This window comes from Balaenoptera musculus, chromosome 1 (genome assembly GCF_009873245.2).
Source record: "Balaenoptera musculus isolate JJ_BM4_2016_0621 chromosome 1, mBalMus1.pri.v3, whole genome shotgun sequence".
NCBI classification, from domain to species: domain Eukaryota; kingdom Metazoa; phylum Chordata; class Mammalia; order Artiodactyla; family Balaenopteridae; genus Balaenoptera; species Balaenoptera musculus.
Genome location: NC_045785.1, coordinates 78,753,454 through 78,770,130, shown reverse-complemented (window position 1 = coordinate 78,770,130; position 16,677 = coordinate 78,753,454). Strand labels below are relative to the sequence as shown.

The 16,677-nt window shown below is 36.9% G+C and overlaps 1 protein-coding gene across 2 annotated transcripts in view; it reads right to left on the bottom strand.

The window, feature by feature from the left end:
* Window positions 1-16,677, bottom strand: part of LRRC8C (leucine rich repeat containing 8 VRAC subunit C) — an 89,841-nt gene that overhangs the window by 39,292 nt on the left and 33,872 nt on the right. Inside the window, exon 1 of one of the 2 annotated variants that reach the window (XM_036828691.1) lies at window positions 14,247-14,329. The exons of the other annotated variant lie outside the window; for it this stretch is intronic. The gene's annotated coding sequence lies outside the window, so the exon portion shown is untranslated. Of the gene's footprint in view, window positions 1-14,246; window positions 14,330-16,677 lie in introns of those variants that run through there. 2 annotated transcript variants of the gene reach the window in all.

Genomic DNA, 16,677 nt, shown 5'->3' with positions numbered 1-16,677 from the left:
CAAAACCTATGCGATGCAGCAAAAGCAGTTTTAAGAGGGAACTTTAGAGCAATACAATCCTACCTCAAGAAACAAGAAACATCACAAATAAACAACCTAACCTTACACCTAAAGCAATCAGAGAAAGAAGAACAGAAAAAACCCAAAGTTAGCAGAAGGAAAGAAATCATAAAGATCACATCAGAAATAAATGAAAAAGAAATGAAGAAAACAATAGCAAAGATCAATAAAACTAAAAGCTGGTTCTTTGAGAAGATAAACAAAATTGATAAACCATTAGCCAGACTTACCAAGATTAAAAAAGGGAGAAGACTGAAATCAACAGAATTAGAAATGAAAAAAGAGAAGTAAAAACTGACACTGCAGAAATACAAAGGATCATGAGAGATTACTACAAGCAACTATATGCCAATAAAATGGACAACCTGGAAGAAATGGACAAATTCTTAGAAAAGCACAACCTTCCAAGACTGAACCAGGAAATTGTAGAAAAGATAAACAGACCAATCACAAGCACTGAAGTTGAAACTGTGATTAAAAATCTTCCAACAAACAAAAGCCCAGGACCAGATGGATTCACAGGCGAATTGTATGAAACATTTAGAGAGGAGCTAACACCTATCCTTCTCAAACTCTTCCAAAATATAGCAGAGGGAGGAACATTCCCAAACTCATTCTATGAGGTCACCATCACCCTGATCCCAAAACCAGACTAAGATGTCACAAAAAAAGAAAACTACATGCCAATATCACTGATGAACATAGATGCAAAAATCCTCAACAAAATACTAGCAAACAGAATCCAACAGCACATTAAAAGGATCCTACACCATGATCAAGTGGGGTCTATCCCAGGAATGCAAGGATTCTTCAATATATGCAAATCAATCAATGTGATACACCATATTAACAAATCGAAGGATAGAAAACATATGATAATCTGAATAGGTGCAGAAAAAGCTTTCGACAAACTTCAACACCAATTTATGATAAAAACTCTCCAGAAAGTAGGCATAGAGGGAACTTACCTCAACATAATAAAGGCCATATATGAGAAACCCACAGCCAACATCATTCTCAATGGGGAAAAACTGAAACCATTTCCTCCAAGATCAAGGACAAGACAAGGATGCCCACTCTCACTGCTATTATTCAACATATTTCCGGAAGTTTTAGCCACAGCAATCAGAGAAGAACAGGAAATAAAAGGAATCCAAATCGGAAAAGAAGAAGTAAAACTGTCATTGTTTGCAGATGACATGATACTATACATAGAGAATCCTAAAGATGCTACCAGAAAACTACTAGAGCTAATCAATGTATTTGGTAAAGTAGTAGCATACTAAATTAATGCACAGAAATCTCTTGCATTCCTACACTAATGATGAAACATCTGAAAGAGAAATTAAGGAAACCCTCCCATTTACCATTGCAACAAAAAGAATAAAATACCTAGGAATAAACCTACCTAAGGAGACAAACTACCTGTATACAGAAAACTATAAGACTATGATGAAAGAAATTAAAGATGACACAAACAGATGGAGAGATATACTATGTTCTTGGGTTAGAAGAATGAATATTGTGAAAATGACTATACTATGCAAAACAATCTACAGATTCAATGCAATCTCTATCAAATTACCAATGGCATTTTTCACAGAACTAGAACAAAAAATTTCACAATTTGTATGGAAACACAAAAGACCCCGAATAGCCAAAGCAATCTTGAGAAAGAAAAACGGAGCTGGAGGAAACAGGCTCCCAGACTTCAGACTATACTACAAAGCTACAGTAATCAAGAGAGTATGGTACTGGCACAAAAACAGAAATATAGTTCAATGGAACAGGATAGAAAGCCCAGAGATAAACCCACACACATATGGTCACCGTATCTTTGATAAAGGATGCTAGAATATACAATGGAGAAAAGAGAGCCTCTTCAATAAGTGGTGCTGGGAAAACTGGACAGCTACATGTAAAAGAATGAAATTAGAACACTCCCTAACACAGTATACAAAAATAAACTCAAAATGGATAAAGACCTAAATGTAAGACCAGACACTATAAAACTTTTAGAGGAAAACATAGGCAGAACACTTTATTACATAAATCACAGCAAGATCCTTTTTACCCACCTCCTAGAGTAATGGAAATAACAACAAAAATAAACAAATGGTACATAATGAAACTTAAAAGCTTTTGCACAGCAAAGGAAACCATAAACAAGATGGAAAGACAACCCTTAGAATGGGAGAGAATATTTGCAAATGAAGCAACTGACAAAGGATTAATCTCTAAAATATACAAGCAGCTCATGCAGCTCAATATCAAAAAAACAAACAACCCAATCCAAAAATGGGCAGAAGACCTAAATAGACATTTCTCCAAAGAAGATATACAGATTGCCAACAGACACATGAAAGGATGCTCAACATCACTAATCATTAGAGAAATGCAAATCAAAACTACAATGAGGTATCACCTCACACCTGTCAGTATGGCCATTATCAAAAAAATCTACAAACAATAAATGCTGGAGAGGGTGTGGAGAAAAGGGAACCCTCTTGCACTGTTGGTGGGAATGTAAATTGATACAGCCACTATGGAGAACAGTATGGAGGTTCCTTAAAAAACTAAAAATAGAACTACCATACGACCCAGCAATCCCACTACTGGGCATATACCCTGAGAAAACCATAATTCAAAAGGAGTCATGTACCACAATGTTCATTGCAGCTCTATTTACAATAGCCAGGATATGGAAGCAACCTAAGTGTCCATCGACAGATGAATGGATAAAGAAGATATGGCACATATATACAATGGAATATTACTTAGCCATAAAAAGACACGAAATTGAACTATTTGTAGTGAGGTGGATGGACCTAGAGTCTGTCATACAGAGTGAAGTAAGTCAGAAAGAGAAAAACAAATACCATATGCTAACACATATACATGGAATCTAAAAAAAAAATGGTTCTCATGAACCTAGGGTCAGGGCAGGAATAAAGACAGAGATGTAGAGAATGGACTTGAGGACACGGGGAGGGGGAAGGGTAAGCTGGGACGAAGTGAGAGAGTAGCATTGACATATATACACTACCAAATGTAAAATAGATAGATAGTGGGAAGCAGCTGCATAGCACAAGGAGGTCAGCTTGGTGCTCTGTGACCACCTAGAGGGGTGGGATAGGGAGGGTGGGAGGGAGACGCAAGAGGGAGGGGATATATGTATACATATGGCTGATTCACTTTGTTATACAGCAGAAACTAACACACCATTGTAAAGCAATTATGCTCCAATAAAGATGTTAAAAAAAATACAACTCATTCGTCTATCTTGCACTTTGAATGGATCTTTTATCTGTGCATGATTTGGTAACAACATGCGTTGGTCATCTGGAAAATACTGGATCACTTAGTTATGGAGATCTTCCATAATGTTGACAAATCATACCTAAAAATCACATTCATTAATATCACTACTGCTTTCATCAGAAAATTTTTTAAGTAATTGGAGGCTATCCAACTTGTGGTGGACACAAATTTTCCAAAGTTCTATTCATCACTTGGAAGTTTGAATTTTATTTGTGGCAGCAAATATTATCAGTTGTTTTCCTTGAGATGTCAAGTTCGCTTCAGTCATTTTGCGAAAGTATCTTCCACATACTCAAGTCTGAATAATCAGTTGTTTTATTCAATTAAAAATGGTACATTATGATAATGTGGCTAATTCAACTTTCAACTCAAATAAGGATTTCCCTTGAGACACCTACTGTACTTTGAATTCAGCAGAAGTGCTTTATGTATTCTTCCCTTTCATCACACTGTATATTATTACAATATGTAGTCAAAGGTCGAGAGCTATTAAAATAATAATTTTTACTGATTCAATGAGGACATTAGATGAAACTGGTTTTTTTCTTCCTTTAAATTGTAAATGTGTGCCAATGAAGAATGCTCCACAATAGAATTTGGTGCCTCTATCTTGATTCATGCTAAGATGACTTACCCACCGTTGCTTTTGTACCATCAGTGAAAAAGGCAAAAAATATCTTAGCATTAAAAATTAGTTTGGATCTTGTGGACCCCCTAAAAATGTTTAGGTGACTGGTGTTCCATGAGCCACACTTTGAGAACCACTGAGGTAGAGGCTCACTGTTCCTTCCTTTATCTATGGCTCACCTTGAAAAAGCAAAGGCCTCGGCACTCAATAGTGAGATTGTCCGAGTCCTTGGCTGAGTTGTTTCATTGGCATAATTCTCTTAATATGTAAAATAAAGACAAACTGAGGAATCTAAGAAACTTAAGTATTATCTACTGCTTCCTAATACTGGTACAGCCTAGTTAAGATGGACTTAAGATGGACTGTCAGAGAAACAAACAGTCAAGATGAAACAGACTTTTAGCGTCATAACTCTACTCAATGTACTTAACCTCTTTTGGGTAAGTGTGTGTATGTGCACATGTATGTACATGCTCTTATATGTATGTACATATATAATACATATAAATGTATGTAGACATATGTATAATGTACACACAGATGTATAATACACATACACATAGACTTTATTGTTTTAACATATCACAAGGCTCAAAGCCAATATCCAGCACAGATTTAATCCTTGGAATTATTTTTGATGTAAAAAAAAGGGAGGAAGTAAAGGAGAAGTTGACTTAAAAACTCCAAAACTAAACAAAGGGTAGATGAACCTTCTGCTTGCTTAATTGAAAAAAAATTTTGTATTCTTTCACAAATTTCAGCACCTCTTAAAGTTGTGTATTACAGTGATGAAACAATTTCTCTTTCACTATCATTGTAGTTTCCACACAATTTGTGACCATTTCAAGCTGAAGAAGCCACTTCTGAATAAACTGCTGAGTTTACATAGTTTTTTGCCCTAAAGATCAATCAGGATAATTATACTTATATTTAAAAACTTTTTCTATTTTAGAAGTATAAATGGTTATCTTTATATTTCTTCCAGCTCCAATTTCCAACCATTATGTAAGATTTTAGCTTACCTAATAATGTCTTTGGAAACATGGCATTTCACATTCAATCAAGAGATTCTGGTATCCTATACCAAGGGGGGGCGGGTAGGATGAATTGGTAGATTGGGATTGACATATATACACTATTGATATTCTGTATAAAATTGAAAACCAATGAGAACTTACTGTATAGCACAGGGAACTCTACTCAATGCTCTGTGGTGACCTAAATGGGAAGGAAATCCAAAAAAGAGGGGATATATGTATATGTATAGCTGATTCACTTTGCTGTACAGTAGAAACTAACACAACATTGTAAAGCAACTATACTCCAATAAAAATTTTTTTAAAAAAATTTAAAAAAGAGATTCTGGTATCCTAATTAAAAATATATAAACTTTTATATTATGTTATATATTTGCCTCTGTATCCTTTTGCAGAAATCTATTTGCATTACTTTTATTAAAAATACTTATTACCAAAAGTCATTTTAATGGCTTCATTGTCTATAAAATTTTACATCTCAAAAATATCACATCATATATCCTTTGGTAAAGAATATTGGTAAAGTTAGTTGCAAACTCAGAGTTTCTTATTTCTTTCATTTATCTGGTTCTTCCTGAAACAATCTGTCTTCCTCCCTCTCAGGAGAAGTTTAATATCTTCTCCAAAATTAATTACAGAACAAATTCTACTCTATTTGTTAACCCATGACTTTAAGAATATCAAACATATTCTACTTTGATTCAAATCTGATTGCTAACACTGTTTTCCAACGGCTATCAGGTGGGTATATATGGTTAACAGTGCTTTGTTCCACATTTTTCTGGCAGTTGGAGAATGGCATCACCTTTAGACGGTACAATCATATACCACTCAAGGAAACAAGGGCCAATTCCAAGTGATAAGAGTAATCATATCAGTAACATAGTGAGTGTCCCCTTACAAAAATGAATTTTAAAAATTCAGTAATTCCTGAGCATCAAGTGTGAATTCTACAGGAAAGAAACCCACATATATTATTCATCTATGTGGCTAAGTCTAATGGTCAATTCTCAGCCCTCACCTTACCTGCTCTATCTTCAGCATTTGGCATAAAATGACCATTCTCTACTTGGCTTTCAGGATGTCACAGCCTTTAGGTGTTCCTCCTGTTTTCCATGCTGTTCCTTCTTTAACTACTTGTCTGTTGCCTCATCTTCCCCCTGACCTCTGACTTAGGTGTGCTAAATGCTTAGTCTTCGATGCAGTTCTCCTCCCTAACTCACTCCCCTGTGAGCATAGTGCTTTAAATGGCAGACCCAACTGCCTACTCAGTATCTCCATCTGGACATCCAGCAGACACATGAAACTCACTATGTGCCACACTAACTCCAGTTCCATTCCCTTATCTCCATCTCTCCCATCCCGGGCAAAGCCCTGTCGCTCTTGCAACTTTTCCCCCTTGATGGCAACTCCATCTTTCCAGTTGCTCAGACCAACATTTTTGGAGTTATCTGTGAGTCTTCTTTGTCTCTTACATCCCACATCCCATCTGTCAAAAAATACTTATATTCCTTATTGTCTGTCTCCCCTAAAAGAATGAAAGTTTCTTGAGGACAGGAACTTTCTTTTCAATTCTATTTTGTATTTTGACGTGTCCCTGTACCTAGAAGATAATACTTGGCATATAGTAGGCACTCAATATTTGCTGAATAAATCAGTGAATAACTAGTAATTTTAATAAAGATGGGGGTGCAATTGCCTTTCGTTTTGGAAATAATGATTATAAAAGCAAAGCGTCTGAGTAATGTCATGGGAGGAAGATCCCACAGTGCAGGGCCAGGACATCGGCACAGCCAAGGCCAGTACAGAAAAGCAGTGCAAAAGAGGAAGGGCACAGAAATACCATGATTTATTTATGGGTTCTTCTCAGTGGTACCAATCAAAATAAAGTCATCAGAACATGCTCAAAATATCAATTATAAAAAAAAATTACTTTTCCTCTAGCAGTGCAAAGATGGAAATAAAAAACAGGACAAAAGCCAAAGTTTCTAATTTTATAAAAATATCTTTCTTTCTTAGGAGAGTGTGACTCTCTAGATTGTGTTTTACTCTGTAGTTGTGGTATATGCGACAAAATATTTTTAGAAAAATCCACTAAAGAAGACCATAATTATATGGTTCTATAGACATATACTTAATTTAAAGAAACTCATAAATGGGTTATAACAGTTAAGAACCTGAAAGGCACTTTCAGAAGTCATCCACTCCATAACTCTCATTTTATGAGTGAACAACCTGAGCCAAGAGAGATTAGGTGACTTGCCCAAGGAACACAGCTAGTGGTGAGCCTTAACTTCTAATCAAATCTTACCTCTTACTCTACAGCTTAGTTAATACTACATCATGCTGATCTGAATGTACAGAATCTAAAATATACTAGGAAACAAATGGTTTAAATAGAATTTCTCTTTTCATGTCCCTCTTTGAAAATAAAATGAAAAATAATTATTAATACATTTAAATGATTCTTAAGCTATAGTGCTCTTATAGTCCCATAAATGAGAACTTTAGACTCAGAAGGAATCATGAGGCAAGTTGAACTTGCAACCCAATGGATACTTCTGTACTATCATCTCCTTGGATATTTCCACTATGCCATGTGTTAAATTAATGGCCCAATCACATTATCTGAAAAGTATTCAAAATGAGCTTAACCTGTTTTTCTAAGAGAGGTGGGGAACAAAAATTATGCCTACCTGGCAATTTTAGTTCTCTTTTAATCAATTAAGATATAATACCTCTTTCTCATTATACCCTTCCCATATTTAAAGAAAACCCCTTTAGTCACCGTGCTTCAGGCCACACATCTCAAGGCTGTTGCTTTACATACTAGTTTCCACAGTTATCTTTAGCATAGTCATAAGCTTTTTTTAAAAAATTTAATTTAATTTTTTTATATGGGAGGTTCTTATTAGTTATCTATTTTATACATATTAGTGTATATATGTCAATCCCAATCTCCCAATTCATCCCACCACCACCAAAAATTTGTTATGTACTATTATCAGTAGCTGATTTTTCTCTCTCACAAGCATAATTCATTTACTCATGCACTTGCTATAAATAATTATAGCATTATAATAAATATTTATTAAAATGTATATTAAAATGTACATTAAAAATATAAATTTTAAGATATGTCAGGCACCGTGCTAGGTGCTGGTGGAATGGAAGTGAACAAAATAGACAAAGTGCCTGCCTCACCCCTGTGTACTCTACTAGGAGAATGTGTATGAAAGAAATTCCTATAAAAGCATGAATTGTAACTGCTCTTCTTTGTACATGTGATTGATTATTGTTTCTGGTGCCAATGGTGCATTTAAAGAGGTTGTTGTTTTCATTTCATTGAGGACAAGGTTTGTATCTTGTTTAACTTTGTATCTTCTAGAAAATAGCACAATGCCTTAGAATAGACCCTCAATACATGTTTGTTAAATTCAAAGAGGCCTAAACATATACACACAGTCACACACAGATACACACACCCAATTGAGCATTTTGTAGTAAAGACCAAATTCTTCTATTATGTTATTATCCTCTGTTATAGTTTGATACTACAATAAATAAGAGAGTAACTATTACCACACAGCTTCACACTGTAAATAGTGATTATTCAAAGGACATCCACTACTGAAGAGACTGGTTGAGAAGAGGACAAGAGTCAGGAATAATTTATAATTTCAAAGTTAAGGGTCACTGAAATTTTAATGTACAATGTCTGTCACCAGTTATAAAGAGGGTGTGTCATTCGATGATGACTTCTTAGGCACCAACCTGTACCCAATGGCCACATTTTGCGACTCCCTTATCAAAACATTACCCTATTAAGAAACAGGTGGCAGAAAACAGATCCAAACAAAGAAGTCTTATTTATAATATAGTGGTTTGGAATACTGCATTTATAAATCTTAGTGAGATCTTGATTTCTTTGGAATTTTTGTCAAAGAGCTTCAGCTACATGTGTATGACACTAATAATTATGTAATGCTTATTCTATATACTTTAAGTAAATTTCAACTCAGAAATCTTTTTGAAAATGAGGCTAAATTGTGATCTAATAGTTTTTTAAACCCTGACCATAAAAGATTATCATAAAATATTACTCATTCCCTCAGCTCTCTGCACCTCACTGGTCTTCTTGGTCACCTCTTCATTCCACACTGTTTCCACCTCCTTTAAACCAGGAACAATCTTCCAGGAATTAGTGTATACTCAAACCCCCTCCCTGCCCCGACCCCATAGGATTCTAAACCCTTGAAAAGACTGTGTGTTTCCCCTTATGTGATTTAGACGAGGTTTCGGTTCTTACCAGTCTTCACATCCAAAAACTAAGTCTAGATTTCAATTTAGTAAATCTGTAATGATTGTTCCGAAGATGATTTATTTCTTCCTTTAATGGACAAAAAAAGACTGAGGCTTATCTTCAGTCCAGTTTTCCCCTTTGAACAAAGAAAGCACAATAGTTCTAAGCAGCTGACACACCATGAATATACAGTGCAGGCCAGAAGATTTAAACAAGTGCAGGAAGGCATCTACCTGGAAGGCAACTTTCTTTCTGAGGAAGGGACAGGGAGGAGAGGTAGGCGGAGAAGACGGGAATATTCCTGCTCTCTAGAACATTCCTGCTCTCTAGAACATTAAAACTAAAAAGTTTTTTGTTTATTTTTCACAAAATAGAGTAGTCTGAAAAGGCAGAGATCACCTTTTCTTTCATATTGCTTGCTATGGGGCCTAAAATGCTCAATAGTTTGTTGACTCGAATTCCTAATGATTCTATGGGGGGAATGTTGCCTTTTCTGTTCCAACAGAAAGTTTGGTGTGTTTTACAAACACCTTTTCACACACATAAGTAGTCTGGTATGTATGAAAACAGAGCACCAACCAAAAGAGTGACAGGGAAGTTAAAGCAACTTGTTATCAAAACTTTGCTACTAAGCTTTCTTTTTTAATGGGGTAAAATTTCAAATTTCCAGCCATGTTAAATACAGTAGGAAACAAAAGTAAGCCTCCTCAGGAAACAAGAGATTGGCAGTTAAAGTGAGAGATTGAAAGACTAATGGATTTATAGTATGACCATTTTTATCGTCCTTTTTTATTAAACTCATCTTTGTAAGAATCTGCCATTCACAATTTCCCTTTTCAGATCAGGGACCATGGTAGCGTTGTTAATAGCAGAAAAATATTAAATGCTGAATAAATCTCTTTGGGGCTTTTCAAGAAGGTTGTTCTCAAGAAGTTAGCTCTTGGTCTGTCTTTTCTGTTGGCTAAAATCCATGATGGAAGGAAGAAGTTCAGATCCTCCAGTCTCCAAGAAAAAAAAAACTACAGGAGAAAATCAACAATGACCAGAATTTTACTGTCAGAATATTAAAAGTGACATGAATGCACCTGAAAATTGGAATATTAGGTTTTTGTCCATACAACCAATAAATATTTAACGCAAGGCTTTGTGCCTAAAAGAAAAATATTTGTTGGGTTTGGCTCTAAAGTTAACATATTGATTTCATGGCCCATCCTTTCCAACTTAGACATTATATGAGTTCCCTCTTCCAACTCTTATTTTCTCACAGCAAAGCTAAATAAAATCTAACATGATGATATTCAGTTCTCCTAGAGTCTCACATCCTAGAGGCTGACAAAGGGCATAAGAAGCTTCTCTATATGAAGGCTCTAGGAGAATATGGTCAAAGGCCACTTGCCTCTCACACCTAGACTGTGCCAAAAATCTAAATGGAAAATTCCTTGGAAAATATAAATCAATTCATTAAAATACATCTGTTTCTGAAGATGATATATTCTTTTCCAAAAACAACAAAACACATAATAAAACCCTATTTCCCGCCCTCCAGAAAAAGGAAAGAAACTAGGTATATATACATGATTGCATGTATATATGTATGCAATATACATGATTGCAAAGGCTGAGTGATCTCTGGGGCTCTCAAAAAGTCACTACAATGGAGATACAAGCAATAGTAGCAGATCCTTGTGGTGCTAACCCTACAATAGGAATGTTCTTTCAATCTCTCCTCACGTTTCAGATTCCTGTGTATCCTGCAGAGCTTGGCTCTAGTACCACTTACTCAGAGAAGCTGTCCTTGATCTCCCTGACTAGGGCAAATCCAACCCTGCAGGCTCTCACAGCACTGTGGATCTCTCTTGGTGGTCCCTGTCAGAGACACCATTTTCCATTCATTTGTGTGCTTCTGGATGAATGTTGGTCTCCATTGTCTTCCCAACACCTAACAGTCTTAGCACGTAACAGGTGCTCAATATATATTAATCGAACAAATTAATAATTCATTAAAAACAAAGTTCCAAGAACAGTTCCAAAAACAGTTCCAAGTGTGAGATCTCAGACTTATTAATCTGAATACTTTGTCAGCAGAAAGAAAATAGAGGGAAAAATTTAGAGCCCATCAGCTAACTTGTAATAAGATCCAAAACAGTACCATCTTTATAGACAAACTGTATAGCAATATTTTGAAATTGTTTACTTGCAGTTGCTATTATTAGTAAGAAAGATGGCTTGGGGCCAGATGAGGTCTTCCTGAGAAAACTATTTCAAAGATATTGAGCTCTGCCAAATGTATTTTTAAATGGTTCAAAGACCTAGAAACAACATACTGAAGCCCAGTAATATATCAACTTGCATGGTGACATCTAGTTATCTAAAGCAGTTTTATTCAACAAACTCATCAGTAGGATGAAAAGGCAGATTGAGGATGCTTGAAAGGAATAAAACTGATTCAAGAGTTGTTAAACTGCGAGGTTTTAATTATTAATCACAAATACTGAAAAACTATGCAGAAAGGTCATAGACATTTAAAAACAGATTTAGAAGGAAAAAGTGACGAAGAAACAAGTAAAATTTTTTTTTAAAAGTCAAACATTTCAAAGCTGAGAGATCTTCGGAAATTCTGAAGTAAAGTGGGATTTAGGAATGAGTGAATAATCTTTTGGGTGGCTTAGGGCCAAGGGAAAAGACAAGGTTTATGGAAAAACTGTGGGGATTTATTTGTTTTTACTTATCCTGTAATGTTTAATCCTATTTCAGATGACCCATGTCAAAAACTTAGCAGACCAATGTTTTAGGGCCCTAAAAAATGGTTATACAGACATAAGTTAAAATTGTTTCTGTAAAAACAAAATAAATGTCTACTCAACAAAGGAACAGAAATTGGTGAGAGATAAGTTCGTTCATTTCTACTCAATGTTCTTAGATATGAAAAGTGTTGGTATTCTTGTGGGAAAGAAGTGGGACCTAGGGAAATGAGGTGTAGAAGGCCACAGGATTTTGATTCATCCTTGGTCTTTCCTTTCTGGAGGCTGAGAGAGGGATATATTATCATTAGAGATAGCTACTCTAGAGGCACAAAGTTTTTCAAGGATAGATTCGGTGCCTTTGAAAAGCTCTATATTCCTAGCACCTACCACGGTGCCTGGCAGCTTTATTCATTCTTTCTAGAGGTACTAGAGTAGCTTTTATCTGTAAGGTATTGAGCTCACTAATGTGGCTATACCATTGATTAAGACAGATATAACTCCTGTCCTTATGAACCTTATATCATGATGAAAAGACATAGTAAATAATGACACACAACCATTTAATCACAATTGTGACAGGCATGATGAAGTGGAAGTTTTGGGTACTCTGGTAGCATACTGTAAGTCCCCTACATACGAACCTTCAGGCTGCGAACTTTCAAAGATACAAACATGTTCGCGTGTCCAATCAAGTAAGTTAGTTCACGTGTCTGGCGTACACTGTCACGTGCGTGCATCCTCTACAAGTGGTTGTGTTTTTGTGTACTTACATTGCATAGCTTACTGATGAAGACCTGATGGAATTGGAGGCCCAGAGAAAGGACAAAGAGAGACAAGAGGAAGAAGTAGTAACTGAAGAACTGAAGAGATTCATGATGCAGGAAATGGCAAGGGGATTTTCTTTATTTGAGAAGGTACTGTTAGTTTTTGAGGCACAGGACCCGAACGTAGAACGGTACACGAAGGTTGCGGCAGCCGTTCAGAATGCAATCCAGTGCTACCGTGTCATCTACGATGAGATAAAAATAGCTACTACCAGGCTTCCCTGGTGGCGCAGTGGTTGAGAATCTGCCTGCCAATGCAGGGGACACAGGTTCGAGCCCTGGTCTGGGAAGATCCCACATGCCGCGGAGCAGCTGGGCCCGTGAGCCACAATTGCTGAGCCTGTGCATCTGGAGCCTGTGCGCTGCAACAAGAGAGGCCACGATAGTGAGAGGCCAGCGCACTGCGATGAAGAGTGGCCCCCGCTTGCCGCAACTAGAGAAAGCCCTCGCACAGAAACGAAGACCCAACACAGCCAAAAATAAATAAATAAAAAAAAAAAAAAAAAAAAAGCTACTACGCAGACATCACTGGGTCATTTTTCCAATAGGGTAGATAGAATTGAATCCAGCAAGGAACCAGAACTTGTGCCATCAACGTCAGGCGTGACTGAAATTGCAGCTTGCCCTCAGTCCCCTGTTGCTGACGATCCTTCAGCTCTACCATCTCCCACCTCCTCTCCCTCCTCCAGTCAGTAACTCTTCTTGCCTGTTCACTCGATGCCAGATGCTGTACTGTACTACTGTACTTTTCAAGGAACTGTAGTGTTAAGATTAAAAATGTTTTATTTTTTGTGTTTGTTTTTAATGTATTATTTGTGTGAAAAGTATTATATACCTATTACAGCACAGTACCATATAGCCGATTGTGTTAGTTGGGGACCTTGGCTAACTTTGTTGGACTTACCAACAAACTGGACTTATGAACGTGCTCTCAGAACAGAACTCGTTTGTATGTAGGGGACTTACTATACTGAGGTACCTGAGCTACAGGGGGTTTAGGAAGTGATGCCTGCATGAAAATAGGAAGTATAGGTAGGAATAGTTACTTTGATAAAGTTGGAGGCCAGGACCAGGAGAACATTCTGGGCAGAATGAAAGGTCTGAAATGTGACGGCTTTTGGTTCCCCCTTTGAGACATATCATTTTGCCCTCCATCACTCATTAGAAAGGTTTTGGTTCTGTTTATTCGAATAAGGTTGGACTTGATATCTTCTGTCTCTGGAGACATGAGGGAAGGGGTAGCCTGAGCTCGTTCAGATTCTATGAGACAGGGGGTGCCCCAAGTTATATGTTCTTAGACTGAAAGGACAAAAAGTCACCAGGACTCACCAGCAGTCTTTTTCTAAGGTGGCAGCTATGAGGGCCAAAGGCTGCTCTTCTCACCTGCATCCGTCCGAATGTGTACCAGCCTGCACAGTAGTCATCTCACTCAGAATCTGTCTAGAATTCCTCCTTCGGAACTGACTTCTGAGTTACACACAGGAAATTCAGCCTTTGGTCAGAGGAGAGTCTCCTTTAGTCTGTTTTTTTTTCTTTTCCTCCCTTGGGTAGAACCTTCTTCCTTCCATTTCTTTCTTCCTCTTTCCCTTCCTTTTTCCTCCATCCCTCCCATTCTTCCTCTTTCAACATTTGTTATCCAACCACTCTGTGTCAAGTACTGGGGATAAAAGATAAATAAAAAGCGATAGTTGAGTATGTGGGCAACAGATCTATAAACAAGGAGACTCAAAACGTGTTACCCCTTCTTTTTGCTCCGCATCTATTTGTATGGATTCAAACCCAAAGGGTTTATGTGAGCCAGACCAGCACTAGGAAAGAAGCACACCAACTAGCCATTTAACCTCTGCAGGCAGTTTGCCAAGAGCCCTGTCAGAGAAGGACAGATATAAAAACAAGCATGAAATTGTCCTGGGATGAAGTAAAAATAAAAATGGAAATAGGGGCTTCCCTGGTGGCGCAGTGGTTAAGAATCTGCCTGCCAATGCAGCGGACACGGGTTCGAGCCCTCGTCTGGGAAGATCCCACATGCTGCAGAGCAACTAAGCCCATGCGCCACGACTACTGAGCCTGCACTCTAGATAGAGCCTGTGCTCCACAACAAGAGAAGCCACCTCAATGAGAAGCCTGTGCACCGTGACGAAGAGTAGCCCCTGCTCGCCGCAACTAGAGAAAGCCTGTGCGCAGCAACAAAGACCCAATGCAGCCAAAAATAAAATAAATAAAATAAAATAAAATAAAAAATGGAAATAAATAGGTACCTTAACTTTCACAATCTGAACTGGAATAGACTGGGATAGATTTTTTGTTACACAAACTCTTGCAACTTGCTATTCAAAACCCAAGAACCAAATAAATTTGGATGAGAGACTATTTAATATTTCCATCCATTATTTCTTTTTGTAATTGAGATATAACTGACATATAACATTGTATTATTTTTAACTTTACAACATAATGATTTGACATATTATATACTGTGAACTGATTACCAGAACAAGTTTAGTTAATATCCATCACCACACAGTTACAAATTTTTTTTCTTATGATGAGAACTTTTAAGATCTACTCTCTTAGCAACTTTCTAATATACAATACAGCATTGTTAACTATAGTCATCATGTTGTCCATTACATCCCCAGAATTCATTTATCTTATAACTGGAAATTTGTACCTTTCAACCGCCTTCACCCATTTCAGCCACGACCCCCGTGCCCACTCCCCGCCCAGCCTCTGCTAACCACCAGTCTCTTCTCTGTATCTATGAGTTTTTTTGTTTGTTTTGTTTAAGATTCCACATACAAGTGAGATCACATAGTATTTGTCTTTCTCTGTCTCACTTATTTCACCTAGCATAATGCCCTCAAGGTCCATCCATGTTGTTGAAAATGGCAGGATTTCCTCCTTTTACATGACTGAGCAACATTCCATTGTATATAGATACCACATTTACTTTATTCATTCATCCATCAGAGGACACTTCAGTTGTTTCTATGTTTTGGCTGTTGTAAATAATGCTGCAATGAACATGGGGGTGCAGACATCTTTTCCAGTTAGTGTTTTTGTTTCCTTTGGATAAATACGCAGAAGTGGAATTGCTAGATCATATGGTAGTTCTATTTTTAATTTTTTGAGAAAACACCATACTGTTTTCTATAGTGGCTACACCAATTTACATTCCTACCAACAGTGCACAAGGGTTCCCCTTTTTCCATATCCTCACCAACACTTGTTATTTCTTGTCTTTTTGATGATAGCCATTGATTTGCATTTCCCTGATGATTAGTGATGTTGAGCACATTTTCATGTGCTTGTTGGCAATTTGTATGTCTTCTTTGGAAAAATATCTATTCAAATCCTCTGCCTATTTTAAAAATTGGATTGTTTGGGGTTTTTTTTTTTTTCTATTGAGTTGTATGAGTTCTTCATATTTTTTGGATATTAACCATTTATCAGATGTATGACTTGCAAATAATTTCTCCCATACCATATGTTGCCTTTTCATTTTCTTGATGGTTTCCTTTCCTGTACAGAAGCTTTTTAGTTTGATGTAATCCCACTTGTTTATTTTTTATTTTGTTGCCTTTGTTTTGGGTGTCAAGAGCTCACTGCTAAGAATGATGTCAATGACCTTACCTGCTATGTTTCCTTCTAGGAGTTCTATGGTTTCAGGTCTTTAACTCATTTTGAATTGATTTTTGTGTATGGTATACGATAGTGTTCCAGTTTCATTCTTTTGCATGTGGCTGTCCAGTTTTCCCAG